The sequence below is a fragment of the Bidens hawaiensis genome, unplaced genomic scaffold, assembly GCF_021521415.1.
Source record: "Bidens hawaiensis isolate Kalapana, Puna unplaced genomic scaffold, B.hawaiensis_p1.1 tig00024849_1, whole genome shotgun sequence".
Lineage (NCBI taxonomy): Eukaryota > Viridiplantae > Streptophyta > Magnoliopsida > Asterales > Asteraceae > Bidens > Bidens hawaiensis.
The window spans coordinates 226,951-253,023 of NW_027493944.1; the positions used below are offsets into that span (position 1 = coordinate 226,951).

Consider the following 26,073-nt stretch of genomic DNA (forward strand, 5'->3'; position numbering starts at 1 on the left):
TTCGATTAGAATTCTTTTGAGATTCAATTAGACTTCTTTGTAGACTTGACTAGATCACCTGAGAAACTCGATTAGATTACTTAGAGAACCTTGAAAATCGATTAGATTACTTTAAGGAAATTACATATTGTAGTTTATAGATCACTTTCACCTTTTTCCTTTTAAGGAAACTCACACCAATCACTTTAACACTTTTCGGATCTAAGAAACATCCATTTTGAACCCTTTTTCACACCCAAATCTTGTAAAATAACAACTTTTACACCACAAAAACACACAAACAACCACTTTTATCAAACTCGAAGCTATGAACACTTGTATTTTTAAGTTTGTAGACACTTTTTCTTCAACTTATGAACCCGTAACCCACTTAAACACTTGAAAACCCATCTTTATCACACAAACACGACCAAAATCCAAGGTAGTGACCCAAGATCCACAACTAGTAGAGCCTGAAAGCTCTGATACCAATTGTAGGCCGTATGGACGGATCAAACAACACAACAAACTAGTCTAATTGGATCAATTTCAACACTAGCTAGCAGAAATCACTAGTGAGGAACCGAGATCTTGGATATTTCTTGGTTGTTTATTTACCCGAAATGGATAAGAGAGAAAGTTGGAGAGGGGGAGAGTTGGTAGATGGATAAGATGGTATTTGCAAAAGGTTGTGTTTGCATGAGTATACTTCACCTAGGTGGAAGTATCTCATGCATCTATTATAACTTGGGCCTAAATGGGCTTTGTTTACATGGTCTATGACTTAAACATACAAAAAAAAACTGATAAGCAAAAATAAATAAATAAAAATATCGCTTGTAAATAAATTTACCGTAAATAACTAATTCTAAAACATATTGCAACCTCAAGTATACATATTATTCAAAGAATCAATTTAATGGAGTTCAAGCATATGATTCAACATTTTGCCATTTTCTGCATGTTTCCAGCAAAAAAAAAAAACCACAACAAACTTCCATTGCACGTCAGCAACTCACACAAAAACAATAATCTTGCTACATGTAAACAAATGTGAACATATGTACCAAAAATAACAAATTAAAGTATATATCTCCAAAATAGTTTGTTAGATGTAATCATACATTCATGCCTTTCACACTTTCCACATAATATATAATCATCCAAATAGTATCTCCATATTCATATTACAAAATACAAATGGAGTTCTTTAGATCACTAGCATTAGTTTTATTATTATTTGTGTATGTTGCACCGGTCTCGGTTCGGGCCTGGGGTGTTGGTGGTCATTACATGACTTGCAAGATAGCTCAAGGGAGGTTGAGCAAGACTGCGTTGGATGCGGTGAAACACTTGTTACCGGATTATGTAAGTGGCGATTTGGCGCGTTTGTGTTCGTGGGCTGATCATGTTAAGTTTCCATATCATTGGTCGTCACCGCTTCATTATATTGATACTCCTGATAATCTATGTTTATCAATATAGAAGTAAGATGTTTTGTTTTTTTGATTTTTTTAAGGAGTATTATATGTATTGATGAAATGATATGTAGGAGATTGTAAGGATGAAGAAGGAGTATTGGGAAATTGTGTGTCTGGTGCAATTACAAACTACACTACACAGTTGCTTGACTATGGGAAACAAACATCTAAGTGTAAGTTGTTCTGTGTTTTGTATAAAATTAAATAAAGAACCTAAATTAAAACAAACAAACAGGCATAAACACGCGTAAATGAATGGACATTCATGAACATAAAGGGGCGTAGGAGGCATGCACTCATGTTATTTCGTTTAACGAAATGAACAAAAAAAAAAGTTCATGTTCGTTCATTTATTACATAAACGAACTTTCTGTCGAACAGTTCACTAAATGTTCTTCTATATATCCTTGTAGATCAAGAATATTTTGACTTAAAATATTAGACACACGAGTTTAAACAAGCTTGTTATATATGTGAATATAATTTCTATTCTGTATAACAAATATAAAAATACATAATAAATATAGTTATACATAAAAGAGGTGTGGAAGTGTCTAGGAGAGGAATGAGTCATTTGGTTAACTACTTTGTTCAATATTATCCTCAAATCTGGTAAGATGCCAGACCAGTGGAGGAGCAGCGTTGTAGTTCCTATCTATAAGAACAAAGGCGGCGTCCAATCTTGTGGTAACTACCGAGGAATCAAACTACTAAGCCATACTATGAAGCTATGGGAAAAAGTGATTGAGGTTAGACTTAGATGAGAAACTCAGGTTACGGTGAACCAATTTGGCTTCATGCCGGGGCGTTCCACCACAGAGGCAATACACCTTTTAAGAAGATTGATGGAAAAGTATAGGAAGAAGAAGCGTGACCTGCATATGGTGTTTATTGACCTAGAAAAGGCCTACGACAGCGTGCCATGACAAGTGCTCTGGGAGTGCTTGGAGGGTAGTGGAGTCCCGAGGAAATATATAGAGATAATTATGGATATGTATACCAGTAGTGCAACAAGTGTCCGTGCACCCGTGGGGGATACTGATTTCTTCCTCGTAGAGGTAGGCCTTCACCAGGGTCATCGTTGAGTCCGTTTCTTTTTGCAGTAGTCTTGGATGAGTTGTCAAAGTCGATTCAGGGGACGCTCCCGTGGTGTGTGATGTTCGCAGACGATATTGTGTTACTTGCTGAGAGAAAGCAAGACCTAAACAGGAGGCTAGAGGAGTGGCAAACAACCTTAGAGACAAAAGGTTTACGGATTAGTCGCTCTAAGACGGAGTACCTCCACTGTGATTTTGGTGGAGTAAATGACAATGAGGACGCCCAGATCACCATTGAAGGGCAAGTGGTTCCGCAGGTAACGAAGTTTAAGTATCTAGGATCATTTGTTCAGAGGGATGGGAATTAGACAGTGATGTGACCCATCGAGTTCAGGTAGGATGGTGTAGATGGAAAACAGCCACAAGTATATTATGCGACAAGAGTTTCCCAACTAAACTAAAGGGAAAATTTTATAGGGTAGCAGTTAGACCTGCAATGCTATATGGAACAATTTGCTGGGCCATTAAGAAGACACAAGTGCGGAAGATGGAGGTAGCAGAGATGAGAATGTTACGCTGGATGTGTGGGCACACAAGGTTAGACAGAATAAGAAACGTTGTGTTTCGAGAGAGATTAGGGGTAGCTAACATATCAGACAAGATAAGAGAGTGGAGATTGAGATGGTTTGGACATGTGAAGAGAAGACAGACGATGAATCCGGTTAGATCCATAGAAAACATTACTATAGATGAGAGGAGGGGTAGAGGACGACCTACATTGACGTGGGATGAGAGGATTAGGCATGATTTGATAGACCTAAATCTCTCAGAGAACATGGTTGGGGATAGGAATTCTTGGAGAAGTAGAATTAAAGTTAAGGATTTTTAGGGAGAAATGAATACTTAGGGGCTTCTATTTACCTTATTTTGGTCACACACTATTATAGTATTTTCTTTTCATATATATATATATATATATATATATAGTATTATCATTTTTACTACTTGCTATTATCAATTATACTATAGTTGAACTTTGATTTGTTTTTATTGCCGCATACATATGTAGTCAAGAGCTAAGGGTCTCTCTGAAAGCCACCTCTCTATCACATTGGATAGGGGTACGGTGTGCCTACATCCCACATTTCCCAGACCCTACTTATAGTTTTGCTATTGGTGGGACTCCCACTGGATATGATTGATTGATTGATAAAAGTATGAAAAAATAATTAAGTAGTACATATTTTGTTAGCTATTATATATTGATATATGTAAATCCATAACTATAATATTTAAAAATAAAAATAAATGTATATATATACAAGAATTAGATTTTTAATAATTAGTAATCGATCCAAGCCCGAGCCTATCTCAAGCTTAAAAATTTATTAACGAGCCCGACTTTATCTTAGTTTAGTTTGGGTTTGGCTTGACTTGTTTACGCCCGTGACTTATTTAACTTTGACTTTCAGATAATCTCACAGAAGCATTGCTTTTTCTTTCTCATTTCATGGGAGACATTCACCAGGTATCTCTCTATAAATATTTCAAGTTAATAGTTGATTTTCTAAACAAATGAACCATTTTACCCTTACAGCCGTTACATGTGGGATTCACTTCAGACAGAGGCGGAAACACAATCGATGTCAACTGGTACACTCGATATACAGTACTTCATCATGTAAGTACTAAAAATACCATAAAGTCATCGACATTGATTTTGTTTGACCAAATAACTTTGTCAAATACAGGTTTGGGATGACAGCATAATTGTGGCCGCGGAAGAAAGGTTTTATGATTCTGATGTTGATAATTTTATCAACGCGATTGAGACTAACATAACGGTATAAATATTTAGATGACTTGTATTATTTTTTTAAAAATTAAATTATTTGGATTTTTATTTATCTTTTAATTATTTTTGTTGCAGGATGTATGGGCAGATCAAGTTCATGCATGGGAGAAATGCAGTGGAAGTCAGAAAGCTTGTCCAAATATGTAAACAAAAACATTTATTAAAATTATAACTTATTAACTTATAACCAAAAACAAATGTAAGTTTTAATATTTTATACTTGGAACAGATATGCAACTGAGGGAATAAAAGATGCATGCAATTGGGCATACAAAGATGTTACAAATGGTACAGTTCTTGAAGGTAATTCATGTTTCGACTAATCTTAAAATCGATCGGATGATTATATGATTAATGATTTAAAAAAATGTGTTACTTTTCAGATCATTATTTTCTATCTCGTTTACCTATTGTGAACATGAGATTAGCTCAAGGCGGTGTTAGATTGGCAGCAGACTTAAACCGAGTATTTGGATAAAATCATAGTTTTTCATGTATCGTTAACGTTTAAAATATGAAGATCAGAAGAATTATGATCATATTATTTACTTACTTTTACATTATGTTTTTTTTTCTACACATTATTTATTCGAAGCACAACACACGACAATAAAATCAATTTTTCGGGCGGTTTTGTTTACCACAAGAACCAGGCACTTGAGGTTTTGAACATAGTGATTGCTAACACTACACCAAGAAAAGCCCTGTTACAACTAACCAATACATGAAATAACTTATGTGTGAGAGTGTGACTATCCCAATTATAATAATCACTGGCTTTAAAACCTGTGTGATACACGAATGATTAAAAAAATACAATTAAGCTATAAAAATTAAATGATTAAATTAAAAAAAAACATATATTTTATCAAATTAAATAATTTTATAAGTTCAAAATATATTTTCTAATGGAATATTCATACGAATACCTAATGTATTCTCACACAATTTCTTCATAATCACGGAAAAGTTGCACGTAATGATTTTATAATTGTAATTATATTTTTTAAAGTAATAGATTCTAACAAAAGATAATTAGATGTTTCATTATAATTAACATAAAAAAAGAACATCGTATATAAAATTAGAATGAATAAAACACGTTTTTGTATTGTAGTTTAAAAGAGATGGATGAAAACTCCATAGATCCATTGAGGTTGAACGAACATATGATAATAAAGTTGATATTCATTCATAATTTCTTCTTGTCTTTATCGTCTTAGACCTATAAACACCGTTAATTGAATTTTACCTCATTCATCCCCTACACTCAAACGTGTATATAAATTGACTTAATAGCAAAAAGAATATCAAATTTCATTAAAGATATAAATATTTAGATTATACTGACATAAATACCTGCATATTTTTAATTCCTGTTGTTTAAATAATTAGTTATTTGATTAAAAAATGAATTGATATGTTTTGATTACACTGACATAAATAAGTTTTCATTAAAAACTAGAATAATATTTTGAACTAGAAATTTAAGCTAGGAATTAATCTCCAAGTAACATGTGTCATGTTCAATTCTGTTGCTGTTATACTATTTGTGGAGTTAACTGATTGTGTTAATTGTTTTCGACCTAACTGATTATGTTGGTGTTGTTCATTAGCAATATCTCGATTTCGTATCCAATTTCCATCCCTAGCCAGTGCAAAATTTGTCTCCAGCTGTTTGTTCCTCATTCTTTCAAATTTGCAAGGTTAATAAGATGAATTGACGATTTTGTACTTAAAAAGTGTTAAGAAATATGTGCAGCCGCTTTAAAACTCGCTGCCAAGGTACCAAATTTCATAAGGTTTTGCTAAAGAACACACTGGTTTTGCTAAAATTTGATTACTTATCAGACCGAATATGTGTGAAGATAAAAGTTAATATGTATATCAATGTTAATTATAGGAATTTATGTTTGAATGTTTGCTTTGGTTATAGTTTGATGAACACAAAGGGTATTTCAGCATCAGCCAAGCTGTATTACTCTTGGAAGTTTAGGGCAATCACTTAGGTTTCAGTTAATGTCTTGTAACATACATTCTTTCATATTTACTTTTAAATATAATGATGCATATATATCAAATATTGCAGATCAAACTAATTTTCCCAGATAGAAAAACAAAAGTGGACATTTTTCTAGCTGGCCCTTTTGCATTGTCACTTTTAGTGTTTGGTGTTGAGCTCATGCTTTCATTAAAATCGGACGCTACATGCTTTTTCGGGGCTCTTTACTTCCCGGTTTCATCAGTAGAGCAACTTTAGGTTATGCATACGCCTTCGAACTTCACAATTTGGATGACTTTTATATTTAACAGAAAAGTTCTATTTGTTCACCATTTTGAGTTAATGAGATTATAATGTTGGTTTTAATTGTTATTTGATGGTAGTTTTGTCTTTGTAGAGCCATACATGGAGCCACCATTCATTTGTCTTTTTTTTTTAACAATATCACACTACCCTCTTCTTTTGTGGTTAATTATTATAGAATAATTAAGAACATGTGCCAGTACATTGAACTTGTTACTAATATCTTTATATGTTTGATTTATGGTAGTACATAGCACTATAGCCTCAGGATTCAACGTTTACTTGACTCTTTTTTTTGTTATTCTGCTTGCATCATATTGCGGGTAGCTTAGAAACTTGCATTGGGCACTTGCCATTTAAGTGGATTAAAAGCATAAAACCAGTTGTCAGTGGATGTTGAATTCGAACTTTGGGACCACTACTGTAAGGGCCTGAATGAGCCGAGCCAGAGCTCGCCTAAGTTTGAGCTCGACTTTCTTAAATAAGAGACTTGTTTAAAGCTCCATTTCTAAAGCTTGAGCTCAGCTCATATAGTCATATGTAATTTTCAAGCTCGATCTCGATTATGATTGACGACATTTTAGAAGGTTTTCCTGTTTTAGTTAAATTGATCTTTGCAGTTTGACCTTATAAAAAAGTCAAACTTACCAGATCATTTTTAACGGGTCAAACAGTGATTATTGTTATACTTATACCCACTGGGTATATTGTGTACTTTTCCTTGATATACAGCCTTAATTGTTAAATGATTAATGTATAGTTTAATGCCGTTTAAAATCTTATAGGTCAAAGCTATAAACGGAAATCCAATTGCGGGAGATTATTCCTTCGCAAAGCATAACAAGGTATATGCCCAACAGTCACTACTAATATGGTCCCAAGAATTTCCCTTTCCAATACACTAAATCACATGAATATACACAGGGTGAAATATTTATTATATAGTTAAATACTTAAATGATGAATATTGATGCAGTTTTGTATGATTATTATTTCTTCATATTTCCATGTAGAATTTTAAAGATATGGATGCTTCAACTACTTTTGGGTTTGCTTCCACATTTGGCTCAATACAAAAGCATTTAGTTGCTGCAAGTATGGCACAAGAAACTCAAGGATGTTAATAAAAATATGTAACAGTTAGTTAGCTTTCAAGGTAAAAAGTAAACAGTGTAATGAAGATGAAAAAGTAAATGGTAGTCTACCGTGCAAATTAAAAGATCTGTGTTGTTTTAGGGGTAGTAGTCCTATGTTGACGCACTTTTATGGGTTATATGTTTAACATGTGCAGTTTGACTTTTAAAAGTCAATTTATACAATTTTAGGTTTTATGGTTTTCGCAATCTACATGCCAATTTTTCATTTGAAGTTATGAATATTTACCACAAGTATTACTTTCCAGTTAACTCTCACTGAAAATTGTGAATTGACACATTACTTTATTAGTAATTAGTAAATTAGTTTAATCCCAAATACCATACCAAGTTTGAGACAATTATAGCGTATCCAAAGGATCCAAATAGCTCTAGATAATGGTAGATAAATCGCAGCTCCACAACTATTTTATATCCATATGCATAAACTAACAGAAGACATGTAAAATCGACCATACCAATCATGAACTCAACAGTTACCACTGAATTCCCATTACATCTCCGCCATAAGGCGCACGCTTTCCTACTAGTTTTATTTTATTTGAATAGGTAGATAGATACATACTTAGTATGGTTAATTTCATTTATATCCCTGCTAAGTTAATTAATATTAGATATATCCCTGCAAACTTCTAAACATCATATATGCCTCTCTCCTAAACTTTCATTAGTGGCAGGAATACCTTTTTCAATATTGCCCTTATAAAGGATTTTAAAACCCTAAAAAAACGATGTACATTCTGATGGCCATAAGAACTGTCCTTATCACTCTTCCGAAATGTGACAATTTTATCTAGGTTTACTGGATTTTAATAATCCCAACTAAAGGCTAATAGCCGATAATAAACTCAACAAAGTTTATCACCACTGCTGGTTTCAAATTTTATAAAAACAGTCCCCCCCCTAATTAAAAAAACTTAACGCTTTTAACTTTTATCTCAGACAGATTTTGACTTTTTTTTTCTGTTTAAATCTCCTTTGTGAATCATTTATTACTCGATAGTTAATTTATTAATTTATTTAAGTAATAATATTTAACTAAAATTGTAAATTTACACAACACACATAAGTATATTTTTATATTTAACTAAAACGTGTATCATTTGTGTTGTAAAACACACCAAAGAATTGGTACAATCAATATACAGAATCAAAGGATTAGTATTGCAGATCAAGTAACAAACGATTACAATGGAGAATACGAAATATTACAGTGAACAAGAATGAGAATTGAAAACCGAATGAAACCCTAACTTCTCACAACCATATAAAGCCCCAAATTGTTAGTTAATCGGCTGTTATCAAAACTATTTAAAAAGTTTCTATTCAGCCCCATGAAGAATGATCCATCTATTAAAAGAGCCTCAAACTATCTAACTTTCAGGAAATGACAGAAAAGTCTCTGAACTACATTGTAAAGATTATTGACTTTAACCTCCAACAATCTTCAACTTTAAAGTTCAATCATCAAACTTTAACCAATTCCCAACCCATGAACACAATATTTAAACTTGGTACCCGGTTGAGAACTAGAAAATCTGCAAGGTTTTCACTTGTATCTACACTTGATACTTCAAGCTCTTTAGAACGTACCACTTCTCTTGTAAGGCCCCGTTACCGGTGCCTCACTTTTCACGTTGTATTTACTCATAAACACAGTTCATAATATCAGAGTTAATATAAACATTCGCGGAATATTAAAACATTCAAACTGTTACATTACATGACCATTCGTCCTTGTCTTAACGAGCATTCAAATTATTTAAACAAAAAACATTGTCTTTTAAATATCATGACATAACACTTCATTGAGATGCCAGTGTCTTCAAATCCATGCCATGTGCTTCCCCTCAAGCAAGTTGCCTCATTCTACTCACCTACGTGCATACTAAAAGTCAGCTACGCTGAGTGAGTTCGAGTTAAACAGACGACATTCAATACATTCACATACTGACATATGCACCCGAAGGTACATACCTTCATATTTACTTACATGCTTACATACATTCGTACTTTCATCCTTTCTTTCATACTTACATAATACTCTCATTCGTACATATACGTTTTTAAGAGCATTTCACCCTATTAACTTCGCCGATATTATTAGGGTCGGTTCCCTACATTCGCCGATACTATTAGGGTCGGTTCCCTACATTCGCCGATACTATTAGGGTCGGTTCCCTACATTCGCCGATACTATTAGGGTCGGTTCCCTACATTCGCCGATACTATTAGGGTTGGTTCCATACATTCGCCGATACTATTAGGGTCGGTTCCCTACATTCATACTACTATAACATACTTGTCCTTTACATACTTTCCTTGACAATACGTGCAATCTCTGAAGAGCGTTCACGTGCCATCAACATATCATACATACATTATTCATACATCATATATATTCATACATACATCATTCATACATCATACATATCAATCATACCTTTAACTACCACTTGACGGCACATGCAATATCCGAAGATCGTTCCCGCACCGTCAAGCAATTATCATACATAAATCATACAAGGCATACACTTACCACCTAAGGTAAGTGTATTGACTATCACATCGAGTATGCACACATCCCCGAAAACATAACAAGAAAGTGGGGCTAGAAACCCACCTGAACTCGATTACGTTCACCGTTAATTGTTATTCCTTTCCTTAGTTATGCTCGACTAACTGTATAACAATTTCACGTATCAATTAACTATCACTACTCACATCGAATTTCTAGTTTAGTCATAACCCTCAACGAACGGGGGTCCGGGGGCAGCGCCCCTGGCAGCGGGGTCTAGGGGCGGCAGCCCCTAGCAGGGTCCAAGGGGCAGAGCCCTGGCTGGGGTCGAGCTTAAATCATTCTTTTTCTAAGTTCAAGGGCTTCTTTGTAATTAAATCATTCTTTTTCTAAGTTCAAGGACCATTCTGTCCTTTTGTTAAACTTCTAGTTCGTTACATTACTCTTAACGAATTGGCTTATCTTAGCGAACTGGTCCTTGTAACGAATTGAACCCTTTAACGAACTGGTTATTAAACGAATTGGACCTTATAACGAACTGGTCCTTTGACGAATCAGTTCATGTAGCGAATCAGTCCATGTAACGAATTGGACCTTCCAATTCGTTATCTCCTTTAACGAACTGGCTATAACGAATCAAGGGTAATTCGTTACCCTTTTCCCTTAACGAATCAGATACGAACCAGAGCTAGTTCGTTATGCTCCCTTAAACGAATCAGTTAATGAATCACCTTTAATTCGTTAAATTCCCGTTAGCGAACTAGGGTTAGGTCAGGGAATGTCAGAAACATTCTCTGACATTCCCTTCCTCGTATTACCTTTTCCGGCGCCGTCACCGAAAAACCGCGAATTCGCCAGAAAAATGGGTTTTAACTCGTTTTTCACCGTTTTTCGTCATGTTCGATCCAGATCTGAGCTAGGGTGATCCCTAAGCTCATCTTAGGTTCGGTTTATACCCGATTCCACCCGGATATCGTGACGTTAACAGTTTAACTGTGTTGGCTCGTCGTTTCATGACTATGTCTAATGGGTTTAAGCTCATACACGATCATACTATCATTACCTTGGATCGGGATCAGTTTTCCTTGGTGATTTCGGCTTGAGAGAGAGAGAGACTAGAGAGAGATCTTAAGTGTGTGTTTTAGGAGGTGTATGAAATATGTGTGAAATGAAATTAAATGGGTATTAATGACTTATATAATTATAGATCATGGGCTTAACCCCATGGTCTTTTCCTTTTTCCTTCATAACCCAAGTCCATAACCCAAGTCCATTTAACCCAACACTAGCCCGACTCATAATAACTCATACTTTCATTTATTAACCGAAACCAGAAAACAGGATGTTACATCTCTGATGAAATGTAACCTTACATTTATGTGTTTTGTACACTCATGATGAATGTACAACTCTCCATAATGAGAAATCGTTTTTGCCATCAAATTTCTCCAGTTCGAATTGTGTAAATACCATCTTGATCTTCAATTTCGCCTTTCTCCAATCGAACATACGAATTCTTCGAATCGAGCGTCACCAGGCTCTAATACCAATTGTTATAAAAACACATCGAAAAATTGGTATAATCAATATATGGAATCAAAGGATTATCATTGAAAATCAAGTAACAAACGATTACAATAGAGAATATGAAAGATTACAGTGAACAAGAAAGAGAATTGAAAACTGAATGAAACCTAACTTCTCACGACCATATAAAGCCCCAAATTGTTAGTTAATCAGCTGTTAACAAAACAATTTAAAAAGTTACTCTTTATCCCCTGAAGAATGATTCATCTATTAAAAGTGCCTCGAACTATCTAACTTTTAGGAAATGACAGAATAGTCCATGAACTATATAGTAAAGATTATTGACTTTAACCTCCAACAATTTGTGATCCAGTAGGGCGATCATTTCCCTACCCGACTCGGTTATAAAAATTTCTCTAGACTTGTTCGGCTAAAAATGATACACAAACACCTCTAGACTAAAAACCAAGCCTGTGAATTTCGTGTTAATTTTTATATGATTAAAACTCGTATTAAAATAAGTATAATAATCATTTTTTAACTTTTACCATGTAAATTTTAGAAAATAAATTAATCTAACAATACTATTAAAGCAAAACCTATTGTCCACATGTCATTCAACTAGCCTCTCCACATCAATTGTCCACATGTCATTCAACTAGCATCTCCACATCAATGTCACATCATTGCCAAGTCATCTATTTCCTTTCCTATTATTGCCAAATCATCTCACACAATATATTTAAACCTTACGATTTTCCACCATAATCATTTTAATCTCTCTCTCTCTCTCAGCTTACTAACTCCACCATCCACCATCTTCTATATTCTGGTAATGTAGATCGGGATTAATCGTTTTCCAGTAAGGTTATATATTATACTCTAATGGCCAGCAATGCTATATGATTTTCCGGCAAGGTTGTATCTTTTTCCGGTAAGGTTTTCCGATATGGTTGTATATTTTTTTTAATTGTTATAAGATTTTGTAATGATCTCTTTAGGTTGTATATCAAAATCCAAGATTGAATTGATATTTTAAAGTTATTATGGTTTTCCAATAAGGTTTTCCGATAAAGTTTCCGGTAAGATTTTTGTTTGTATTTATATTAATTATTATATGATTTTCTTATAATCTCTTTAGGTTCTATATCAAAATCGAAGATACAATGGAGATTTTCCCTATTTCGTTTTTCCGGTAACGCGATTCAGATATTCTGGTTATCAATTAGAACATCAATTTTACATTTGTTTACATAATTCAAATCTTCCATAATTGGTAATTTGTTTATTATGTGATATTAATATTAATATTTAATTTTCTCATTTCAGGTTATGTTCCCAACTTGATATAGCTAATTTCGTGGGTTGAAGATTTGTTTATAAGATATCTTATTTTTTGTTTAATATTGATGTATATTTTTGTTATTATTCATGTATTTATGTATTTTTCTGTAACATCCTGAAATTTCTAAAATAATATTAATTATATTATTTATTGTTGGTGAGGAAGATTACTCGGGTTAATAAAATAAAATGGGAGTTATTATGAGTCGGGTTTGGGTTGGGTTAAGTAATATGTGTAATGGACTTGGGTTAGAAAGGAAGGAAGATGGACCATGAGCTCAAGCCCATGACCCACATATATAAACCTTAAATCACCCATATCCTTCCATTTACATATATTCCATACACTACCCAAAACACACACTTAAGCTCTCTCTATAGTTTCTCTCTTTTCTCTATCCGAACTAAGATAGAAAACCGATCCCGATCCAAGGTAATGATAGTAAGATGTTGTATGAACTCAAACCCGTTAGATTTAGTCACGAAATGACGAGGCGACACCTTTAAACTGTAACATCCTAAAATTTTTAATGTTGAATAAAGAAAGTTACGTTTAGTGATTTCGCGTTATTAATTAATTAATATCGAGTAAGGAGCGGAGCATGGACTTAGATTAATTGAGATGGGTTAAATGAGAATGGGCCTTAGGTCCATGGGCTTTAAGGGATATAAATATCCCCTAAACCCTAAACCATCATTCATTTCCATCTTATTCTCTAACACACTCCAAAACACACACACACCACACACCGCCATACGGCCGGCGGCCGAGGGAGAGGAACGAACGAGATCCGAGAGAGAGTGAACGATTAGTTGTGATTAAACAAGTTAAACGAGATCCAAACGAGCACAAAAAGGTATGTTCTTGACCTTTAAAGTTTAAAGATCCAAGCTTTATAGTGTATACGGGGTATATATACGACCAAAAATGGTTAGGGAACGTAGTGGGTGATGTCGAACCATAACAAGGGTGTTAAAATCGCCAAAATGCTTGATGAAAACCAAACCCGTGGCTGAACTGGGTAACTTCTCCTTCAAAACGATAACTTCGCCTTCAAAGCTTAACTTCGCCTACGGCCAAGTTCGCCTAATTGATAACTTCGCCTACGGCCAAGTTCGCCTAACTGATAACTTCGCCTAAAGCTAAGTTCGCCTAAGGATTAACTTCGCCTAAAGCCAAGTTCGCCTGATGGCAACTTCGCTGTAAAGCTAAGTTCGCCTAGCTGGTAACTTCGCCTAAAGCTAAGTTCGCCTAAGGTTAACTTCGCCTAAAGTCAAGTTTGATTAGAAAATAAATTAAAAATCTAATGAAAAATGTGTTAAGACAGTTAATGGAAATAAATTTTTTCCAAGCTGACCTGGCAGCTCGACCCCCGCCAGGGGCTCTGCCCCTTGGACCCTGCTAGGGCGTGAACGATCTTCGGATATTGCACGTACTGTCAGGTTGTAGTGTTACGTATAAGATAAGTATAATGTATTTGCTTATATGTATGAATGCGATAAAGTTAACAAACGAAGGAAAGGCATGGTTGTATGGTAACGAAAAGGGACCAGACCCTAATAATATATGTGATGTTAGGGACAAGACCCTTATAATATCTGTGATGTTAGGGACCAGACCCTTATAATATCTGTGATGTTAGGGACCAGATCCTTATAATATCTGTGAGGTTATAGGGCGAAAGGCTCTTTAAAACGTATGATTATGTATGTAAAGAAAGTATGAAGGTAAGAATGAAAGAATATGCACTTATGTGTGTATGAAAGAAAGTTAAGAGGTTAAGTATGAAATGTAAGAAGGTATTGTATGATTATGTGATTAACTAGAACTCACTCAGCGTAGCTGACTTTTAGTATGCACGCAGGTGAGTAGGATGAGGCAGCTCGCTTGAGGAGACACGTGGCACTGAATAAGAGGCTGGCATCCGAAGACTCAAGACGTTTAAGTCTAATGTTTGTTTATCTTGAAAGACAAAATGATGTTTTAAGACAAGATGTGTTTTGTTATGAAATGTTTTATGAAAGCTTTTATATTCCGCAAATGTTTTAATTAACTCTGATATTTAGAACTACGTTTATGAGTAAATCCAACACGAAAGTAGGGCTACCGGTAACGGGGCCTTACATAAACCGTTAAAGTCACGAGATCCGGGTGGAATCGGGCATAAACCGAACCTAAGATGAGCTTAGGGGTCACTCTAGCTCAGATCTGGATCGAACGGGACGAAAAACGGTGGTGAAACAGCTGAGATCTCGTTTTTTCGGCGAGATCCCAGTTTTCCGACGAAGGCGGCGCCGGAAAGTGTGTACGAGGAAAGGGAATGTCAGAGAATGTTTTTTGACATTCTCTGACCTAACCCTAATTCGTTAACGGGGAGTTAACGAATTAGAGGTAATTCGTTAACGAGGAGTTAACGAGCTAGGGGCGATTCGTCAAGAGATTCGTTAATGAAGCTTAACGAACTAGCTATAGTACGTGTCCAGGTTCGTTATGGAAAGGATAATGAATTAACCCCAGTTCGTTATAAAGGTCCAATTCGTTAAAACGACCAATTCATTATAATCGTTAACGAACCAAACTAACGAATCAACTAGCGAATCAGATGACGAATTAAATAACGAATCAGGCTACGTTCAGATAACGAATTAGGCTTAATTCGTTATGAAGACTGAGTTAGAGAATAAATAATAATTTAAAATCCTAATGGAAAATGTGTTAAGACAGGGGCTCTGCCCCTTGGACCCTGCTAGGGCTGCCGCCCCTAGAACCCCGCTGCCAGGGGCGCTGCCCCCGGACCCCCGTCCGTTGAGGGTTATAATTAGACTAGAAACGAAATATGGGTAGTGATAGTTAATTGATATGTGTAATTGTTATACAGTTAGTCGTGCACACCCCAATACAAGAATAACCATAAACAGTGAACGTAACCGAGTTCAGGTGAGTTTCTAGCCCCCACTTCCTTGTTATGTTTTTGTGCTGTGTGCATACTCGATGTGAAGTGTGAATACACTTGCCTTAAATGGTAAGTGTATGCTATAATGATTGATATGTTATATTTATAGATGTTATGTATGGACGTCTGTCGATGCGTGAACGATCTTCCGATATTGCACGTGTAGACAGGAAAAGTAATGTTAGTCGGTGTGCGAACAATCTACGTATATTGCGCGTACCGCCAACGAGGATGATCTCCAAGTGGTTATTAGTGTGTGTAAATGTTATGATGTAACTTGGTTAATATGTGAATGATGTAATGATATAAAGTGTGTTGTAGACAAGTAGAAGTAGAGTGTGTTAGAAGTGGCAAGGGTCTAGTAAGGGTGTTAGTGGCATGACGATAGTACGTGGTAGGGTAAGCCTATACGTTACTTCGTTATCAAAGTGGCCTAACGTGAGTGCGTGGTAGGGTAAGCCTATACGTGCCCTCGTTATTGAAGTGGCATAACGTGAGTGCATGGGAGGGAAAGCCTTTATGTGCCTCCGTAAACAAGTGGCTAAGTGGTTAGGGGGCAGTTAAGTGGTTAAGTGGTAAGGTGAACATGTTAGACAGTGGACTATGTGTCTTCGGATACGTATATGAATGCATGCAGTGGTTGTATGGTAAGTTGCTTGATTAACTAGAACTCACTCAGTGTAGCTAACTTTTAGTATGCACGCAGGTGATCAGACTGAAGAGTTAGCATGAGGATGGCACATGGCATGGATTGAACGACTGGCATCTAAAGATGGAAGATATGATGTTTTAAATATGATGTTTTATGTTATGGTTTATAGAAAGGATTTATGTATTGTACTGAATGACTAAAGATTAACGTTTCCGCGAAAGTTTTAACTAACTCTGATCTATAAGAACTGTGTTTATGAGTAAATCCGACGCTAAAGAAGGGCTACCGGGTACGGGGCCTTACATTTTCGCAATTCATGTAATTTATTTGATTTTTATATAATCAATCATATATTGTTGTTGGTCAAAGTTCATTTAATATATTTTAATCAGATGCGATGTATTAAAGAAAAAATTATTTGTATCTTATATTTATCTATTGATTAATGATAATCTCTATAATTCATAATAATTATTATAAGTTTAGTAGTTTTATTATTAATTTATTATCTTTTCTAATTAGTTGTTACATTTTATTTTGACATAAATAATAACATTTACACCTTACCATTTTTGTATTTCAATATCTTTGACTTAAACATTATTCTGTTATTATATTGTAAGATACATTATATTTTCTATATATAACCAATTACGTTATACATGGAAAACCCAATAAATAAGTTATAAAGTTTCCATGGTTTTAATTACAAGATTTGCAATATAATAATTTATTGCAAATAAGCATTTACATTATATTTTCTATATTCAATGTATTTCCATGATTTTAATTACATAAATACAATAATTAAGTTTCCATGATTTTCACTTATTTTCATATCTCCATGATTTTCATTGTTAGTCAAGTTCTATTTAAAAGTTTCTTTAAAAGTTTCTTGTATTAAGTGAAGTTCCTTTGGTGTTTTACAATTTTATATTATCTATATATTATTTTTTATTAATATTAAATGTATTTATTAATATAATCGTTTATTAAATATTAGTTTTTATTTGGTTAGTTTTTGGTATGATAACCATTATTAATTTAAAAATATAATAACCGACATTTAAGTTCACGTAAATCATTGCAAATTAATTACCTTTAATTCAATTTATGACAGTTGATTTTTGTTTAGTGATATTTAAAGTAATTAATTAATTTACAATTTGATTTTCAATTACTTAATTGTGGAAGTCAAATTAAATTACTTAATTTTAGAAGTCAAATTATTAAATTTTAACGCTTTCCAAAAGAGCCGAGTAATTATGGAAGTCAAATTAAATTATTTAAACTCAAATTTATTTTAATTACACTAATAATATTGTTACAAAGATTTGTGTATTTAAAGAATTATTTCAAATATTGTGATAATTAACTATCATTTGACCAAAATGATAACTATAATTAATGATATTATATTTTGTTAACTTCAAAACAATTTATACTCTTTATATATGTAAATCGTTTGAATATAAGTTTTTGCAATATATTTTGACCACTAAATAATTTATTAGTTATGACTTCTTTGACCATAACACTTTCTTTGTTTTACAAATATAGTTATTTGATAAATATATGTGAACATTAGCTCCATGTGATAGCTAAAAAATTTTAAAATAGAAAAGAATTTAATACCAAGTTTATAACCAATAATGTCTATATAAATATAGGAATGAATGAATATATACCAATTACGTTATTCCGCTAGATAAATTTATAAATGTTACTTTTATGTTTTACTTGCATATTATATATGTAGATTATGAAAAATGACAAGGTTTTGTTGTCTAACTCATAGTATTGGTAGATATGTATGTTTATTTAAACTTTTGTAATTGTTTATAACATATGAATCCATTTTGTTTATAACATATTAATTATATTAGGCTAAGGGTAATAAGGCTTGGTTGAGCCCCAGGTGAGCCAAGCAAAACCCGACATGTGGCGATGACATGACACTGGATCAAGCCCCTCAACTAAGCCCCGAAGGGTGTAGTGGTCAGGTGATCCGGGGCTTGATCCAGTTATTTATTTATTTATTTTAAATATTAATTTTAATATAAATATTAATATTCTTCTTCACCTTCATCACATGGCTTCTTCACCTTCACCTATCACCGAACCACCACCACCACCACGATCGGGGCTTCTTCCTCAGATCGTTCACACCACCACATGGCTTCTTCACCTTCACCGATCGCCGGACCACCAGACCACCACCACCACCACAGATCACACCACCGGACCACCGGACCTACTCTCTCTCTCTCTCTCAAAAACCCAACATACACACACTCCCCTCTCTCAAAACATACGCACACTCCTCTCTCTCCCTCTTTTACGCGCCGCGGCCCCAGTCACGCCGCCCAACCGCGCCCCGGCTCACCTGAGTGGTGTAGCGGTGTTCGCGAGCCACATCACCGGCCACCTGGACCGCGCCCCGTCCTTTGCGAGCCACTACCCACAGTCTTAGAGTTGTACTTTTAATTTCAAATGATGCAGTTATCATTTAACTAATATTTGAATGATTTTTAATTACGCATACATATCTAGATTAATGTATACAATTAAAAAAGAATTATATAATGAAATTGATTTTAAATAAAGTAATGATGTTAATAATTACTGTATTTTTGATTATTTTTGAATATGTTACTTTTATTTAATAGCAATATTTGTCATTTGTTGTATGTTTGGATTGCTGAATGGCAATGATTTGAACATTCGCAGACCAATTTCATTGAAGTTGTTGTCATATCTTGATGAAGAGTTTTTGAAGCAACATCTTTCTATAATATTTGCAAGATTTGCACAATAATCTTGGTAACTTGTTGGTTATATTTTTTTAAAGTTTCTTATTGATCTCTTATACCCTATTGTATTAGGATTAATAATTAGTTTATTACTTTTGCCAGTCGAAAAGTATCATCTTGCTCGAAACATATTTGTGTTGGTTGAATATGTTATCTATATTTATATGATTTGTTGATATGTTATTCCACCCTTGTGTAACAAGGGCTATACCCTAGTTATCTACAATAAGTTACAACTGATTAATAAACTATGAATTTTCCTCGCATGGGTCATTAACGATAAAACTAATTTAATATATAAATAAATAAAATAAGGTTTGTTTATTAAACAATTTGAAATTAAACTAATATAAATTAGCTTAATTAATAAAACTCCTATTTCATATGTTAGAAAATAAATTATGCACCAAACGACATAGCAGCGGTGGCCGGCAATGGTGGCACGACGATGGTGACGCGAAGGGAGAAGGAGAACCGGTTTTAGGGTCTCTGCAACTTTGCTTTTGCTCTGTCTAGTTCTGTTGACAAAACCTAAATCCTAATATGTATATAACTATATAAGTCCTTTAATTGGTTTATTCCAAGGACCAAACATTTTAGATAATTTAAATAAACTATTTATTTAAACTATATAAATAACAATTATTCATTCTTTTTTATTATGTTTAATGAATTATTAATTAAATAATCAAAATCCGTTGATTGTAAACAACGATTAAATAACTCTTATTTAATATTCCTTGTTTAAAGAATCTTTTAATAAATGAAACGATCAAATAACTTATTATTCGATATTCATCGCTTATTCAAAGCTTGCTACCAATTATTATCTCAAATAACTTCGTATTCTAATAATCATCACAACTTTGTATGTTTCGTGTTGGATTGTTTAACTATTAAGCAATCTTCAATTTGTTGTTGCTCTTGGTGTAATTCTTATTCTTATCACGGTGATAGTGTGTTAAATGTCGTTACTTGGGCACATGATTCCAGCAGACTCGTTTTCCTTTTATCTCCAACGATACACCATTGATTAATAGGGACTTAAAACAATTGTTTTAATCCAAAGTCACTTTGGTGAACACATTCACCGTCGACAAGATGAATGTTACTCGCATACAATTACTATTACTCATCCATAACTTATTAATGAGCGTTGTTGCCTTTTCTGGTTGATTAATTGATGATTACCATGTGAAGAAGCACTCATAGTCGACTATATATATGGAGATAGGATTCCATTTGAAGAAGCATATTTCTATACAATGATCCACCATCAAATTTATTGTGGTTCATTATTTCATCTTTAATCTTTTGATGAGGGTCTAACACAATATTGTAATTAGGTTCTTGTTTTATCTTTTGTAATCCTGTAATCTTTCAATTCAGTAAATTGTCTTTCTAACTTTAACGACTCATTTCCAAATAGTTCAAACTCTCGATATTGAGATTTTAATAACCTAAACTTCCATTATCATTTATTAACATCTATACTTAATGATTTTTCTTTATTTTTTAAGATACACACCGTATTATGTTATTTAAGTTTGTGATTACTATAAGCTTGAGAGAAAAAAAGTTATGCCCTAATAAATTAGAAACTTATATAAGGGATGGTTTGTGATTTATGGACCTTGTGACAAGCATACTGGTAACTTGTAAGAAGAATGACGCTATCTGGGTTGTGATCCACAGACTTACAAAGTCGATCAACTCATTTCTCGCACATTTTGAAGGGGTATTCATACAATAGCTATCCGAGATTTTTTTCATGATATAGTTTCGACTTCTTGGCACACCATTTTCTATGGTATTTGAGAGAGTTTCACGCTTCACATCACATTTTTGGAAGGTTTCCCAAAAGTGTCGAGGAAATATTTAGTCCAAGGTTATGTTGTTGAAAAGCATTACCGAACAACTGATTGGCCGGAAAGGCTAATGGTGATAGTTGTTGGTCTATTCACACTGACAAGTATTATAATCGCCATAGCTTTCCTACCAGATCATGAAGACACTATCAAATTTGCAGAATTTATTTAAATTGGATTTTGATGAGATTCTTCGTCAATTTATGGTAATAAATCAACGAATGTTTACTACGAAAATATGCCGGGGTGATAGTTTTCTTTAGTAATATCATTGTATAAGGACAAGAGGAATAACGTAATTATAAACATATTACAACATGGCATATATAAAAAATTGAATGCACCGTTTTTATGGTTTTGGCACACTTTTGTAATTAATAGTGCATGGAAACTTGTATAAAAGATGAACATAGTATACTAATTCGAAAGAACTTATAATGAGTTGGTTAAACACATTAGTTTTATGAAGTTAAACTCACAAGAAATAATATTATGGATTTTTTTTGGAAAGGCGACATTTTATAAAAAAAAACAGCAGAGAGGTAGGACTTTAAAATTCAATATTACATATTCAATAAAGGATTCGTAATTGACTTGATCGTAGAAAATAATGTATTTCTGATTTCTATTACTAAACCAATGAAAATAAAAGTGCAAAATATTCTCAAATAGCGTTTATTTGTTGAGGCATTTTGTCTCAAAACACCAAAACATTTTTGAATCTCTATACAACTCAACAAGTGACATAAATAACCAACCTGATAAGGTCTTTCTTATGTTTTTCAACTTTCAACAATTCCTACAACTTCATTATTTCAATCAATGTCGTAGACAAACCTAATGGTAGACCAAGCCATGGCGCAACAAGATGTCAAATCCGAGTAGCAACTGAGCATATACCGAAAACATTGTCTCTAGTCTCCTCGACCTCATTAAACAACGAACATAAAGTATTCAGAATATCTAAACCTTTACCCATGAAATATACTCTACTAGGCAGTCTATTAATCTACACCCTCCAAGAACACATGCTATCTTTTCTATGGAGAAGTTTAAACCATATTGTCCGCTTCCGTGACCCCCGTCGAGAGAATATAATCATCAATTACCTTCCCAGCATCTTTAACCGTGAATTCCGTCATATCCTCAAACTTCCAAGAACAACCATCAACCCTTTGACTAACCAAACAATCTTTATTAAACTTCTAACACATAAAGACAAGGATATTAATTATTGCCAATGGAGTCTCTATTACTCAACAATCTATCCAAAATTTCGTATCTTTACCGTCTCCAATAAAACTTTGAATTGCCGAAAAGGAACCACATCTAGCTCATCTGATTTAATAAACGACTTACACATATTCGACCAAATGCTCATTGCCGACCCACCATTGTCTCGATAATTCGGGTTCCAGTCAACCCTTTACATCGCTTTTAACATCTTAACCCAAAAACTTTGTTTATTTAAAACTAATAGAATACATATTGTAATATAGTTAGAATATATCTTTGTAAATCATAGTGTGATTATGTTTCCTTGTATTTAGCCCTATATAATGGATAATATGTTAATGAGAAGCGCAACGATTTATCCCATGCATCTTTCCAAAGTTACTTTTTAATGATTTCCGAGCCAGCCTAAGCATTCGACAGCCGCCCAACGCTTCTAATGTGGGAGAGTAATAGAATACATATTGTAATATAGTTATAATATATCTTTGTAAATCATAGTGTGATTATGTTTCCTTTGTATTTAGCCCTATATAAGGGATAATATGTTAATGAGAAGGGCAACGAATTATCCCATCTTTCAAAAACAAACCTTCACAGCCACTTTTTAAACACTACCAAAGAGCCAATCTCAATACCCCCATTTGCTTTTGTAGGCGATGGCTTGTTTTCAAGACACCCAATGAATCTTTCTTTTTTCATTTTTAATACCCTAAAAGAAATGAGAGCATATCTTTCTAATATCTTCAACACTCCCGGAGGCACCACAAATATTGAAAAATAATATATCCCCAAAAATCCAAGGACCGAACATGTTCCGGAATAATACGCGATCACCGTACTAAATGATTTGCGACTACATTATGAATTTTAATTTTAATGTAGAGTTAAAGTATTATTTTTACGGTGATCGCGTATTATTCCGGAAAGATATATGCTAATAATTTATTGATGATGTTAACAATCTAAACGAATGCCATGCTAAGAAAGATATATGCTAATCTATAATCTATATAAACGAAAACATAAAAATCCTACGTGTCGTGATGTGGTCGCTCCCCCTTTTTTTGGAGTCATCAGATTTGCTTGATTTTTAAATGGAGGTTTCTCATGCATTTGACCCGAATTCATGGGTATGGGTCTTATCAAACCCAGATATTCCTTAAACGAATTATAACATCTCATTAAATTAAAAATTATTTTCACCAAATTATTGATGTGAAAATCCTATAAAATAGGATATACTAAAAATTATTATATATATATTTTAAAATATTATTTATAATTAAGAAACAATTTTATAGTAAAAAAATAGCGGATCTTGGGTCTTACCAAACTCAGAAAACTTTTAAACCGGCCTATAACATCTTAGTTTTTTGTAAAACCTGTTTATCATCAAACTCTAAGTATGTTATAATCTTAGTTTTTTTGTAAAACCTGTTTAACATCAAACTCTATAAAATTCATTACAGTAAATAAAATTAAACATAAAAAAGTATATAAATATTAAAAACGTGTAATGTAAAACAGCCCTCGTAATACGGGGGATAAAAACTAGTAATTTATATATGTTAAAATATGTTGGGACACACTCTTATATTCAAGACTTAAATTAGTTTAAACATTAAAACCGAAAGTGAAAAAAGGATTTTTATTAATTGAAAATTGGTCGAGCATTCATGCTAAGACCTACATAAATCCTTTTTGAACTAAAGGAGAAAAAACAGAAAAGGAAAACTAATAATTTGTAGGAAAAGCTCTTGTTGGAGACTATTCATCCAAGAAGTGCGTAACAATTTTCATGCTTGGCAACACCACCTGTTTCTCCCAAATATCTGCCACTTTTGCTCCATCAGCATCCTTGGGATCCTTAGCCGAATTAATTACCGCTCTAAACGCTTCTGTTGCATCGATTCTCTTCACATCCCACCCTAAGTTCATAAGTCGTAGGATCTTATTCACTTGTTTTCGCAAGTTGATATGTGTTCTTCTTAATACTTTTCACCGCCTCATTGTATGCTTCCTTCTGCCCCTCGGAAGCAATGTCACTTATTCGCTCAAAACTTGGAAATTTCTTGAAATAGGTCTCAAACTCGGGTACTCCAATCGACTGACCTAAACCAGACCGTTTCACTCTTGTATGTTCCCCAGAGAGAAAGAACTCTTGTAACTCCTCAAACATACCCGACTCCAGCATCTCATCTACCCGTTTTGATAAGTACTTGTTTAGAACAGGTAACTCTACGTCGATCCATATGAAACAGCAAGCGTAACGAAGCTCCAACGCACTTGGATCCATTCCATGCACGTTGAAGACATCCAATTTTGGGTCGTATTGATTTGCAACAAGTGAGTAAATCAACGAACTTGACCCTTCGACAACAACAGGTAATCCATGACGGGATTTGATTTCAGATGCAACTTTTCGAAAATCTGAAGCAGTGAACACCCACATTGTTGGGTCAATACCCCCGAGAAGGTGATGGGGAACACCGAGTTGCTCTTGCATTGTGACTTTGTTGGTGGTAGTATCAAGTCTATCGTAGACTTGCATCTTATCACAATTGATAATCTCAGAGTTTTTGAAAAATCGACTCGCTAGGTCGATTGAAAGACGTGATTTTCCAGTGCCCGTTGAACCCATGATTACTACAATTTTTTGCTTGTTGATAGGGTTGGTAATGGTTTCTTCACTTGTGGCCAACATTGAGCGTTCCATCTTCTCTATGTGACTATGATATGCACGAAGAGCAGAGAACGTTGGCCGAGTGTTGGTTTATGGTTTATTGTTAACGAAGTTATATTTATAGCATTTACTATACTAACTTTTTGTATATGAAATATTTGATATTAATGTGTGTTGATTATGTTCATTAAATGCTATTTAATTAATGTCACAAATACAAATATTAAATGTAATTACTTATCTTTAGTTAGGTTAATTACTTTAAATTTTTTGTATTTGTTAAATTTAATGTTAGAGAATTTATTATTTCTTCTTAAATAATATCATGTGTTTTTCTTAATAAATATCATATATAATCAATTGTCTTAGATAAATATGTTCTTATCCATGTCCAAGTGGTAGTGGTATAATATTTGCCATTTCATATATGAGTTTATGGCTTTAAATTCTTGCAAGATTAGGGAGACTTTAGATGAAAAATATTTATGTAAAAAGAAACATAATTATGTTCCTTATTTTATATTTATATAATATGAATAAGTAAATTAACTTTTATAAAGTTTTCTTATCAAGTCAAATATATTTACTATCTATGTTTAACTTTGTTCTTTTAATGATTTTGTTTATTTGTTATTTAATGTCATAACAGAAAAATAATTATTTTTGT

At 33.6% G+C, this 26,073-nt stretch overlaps 2 pseudogenes; one reads left to right on the forward strand and one right to left on the reverse strand.

Annotated features, from left to right (window-relative positions):
* Positions 1-1,179: 1,179 nt before the first annotated feature.
* LOC143570216 (endonuclease 2-like) lies at positions 1,180-4,899 on the forward strand (annotated as a pseudogene).
* A 19,534-nt stretch (positions 4,900-24,433) lies between these two features.
* LOC143570227 (adenylate isopentenyltransferase pseudogene) lies at positions 24,434-25,439 on the reverse strand (annotated as a pseudogene).
* Between the last annotated feature and the right edge of the window lie 634 nt (positions 25,440-26,073).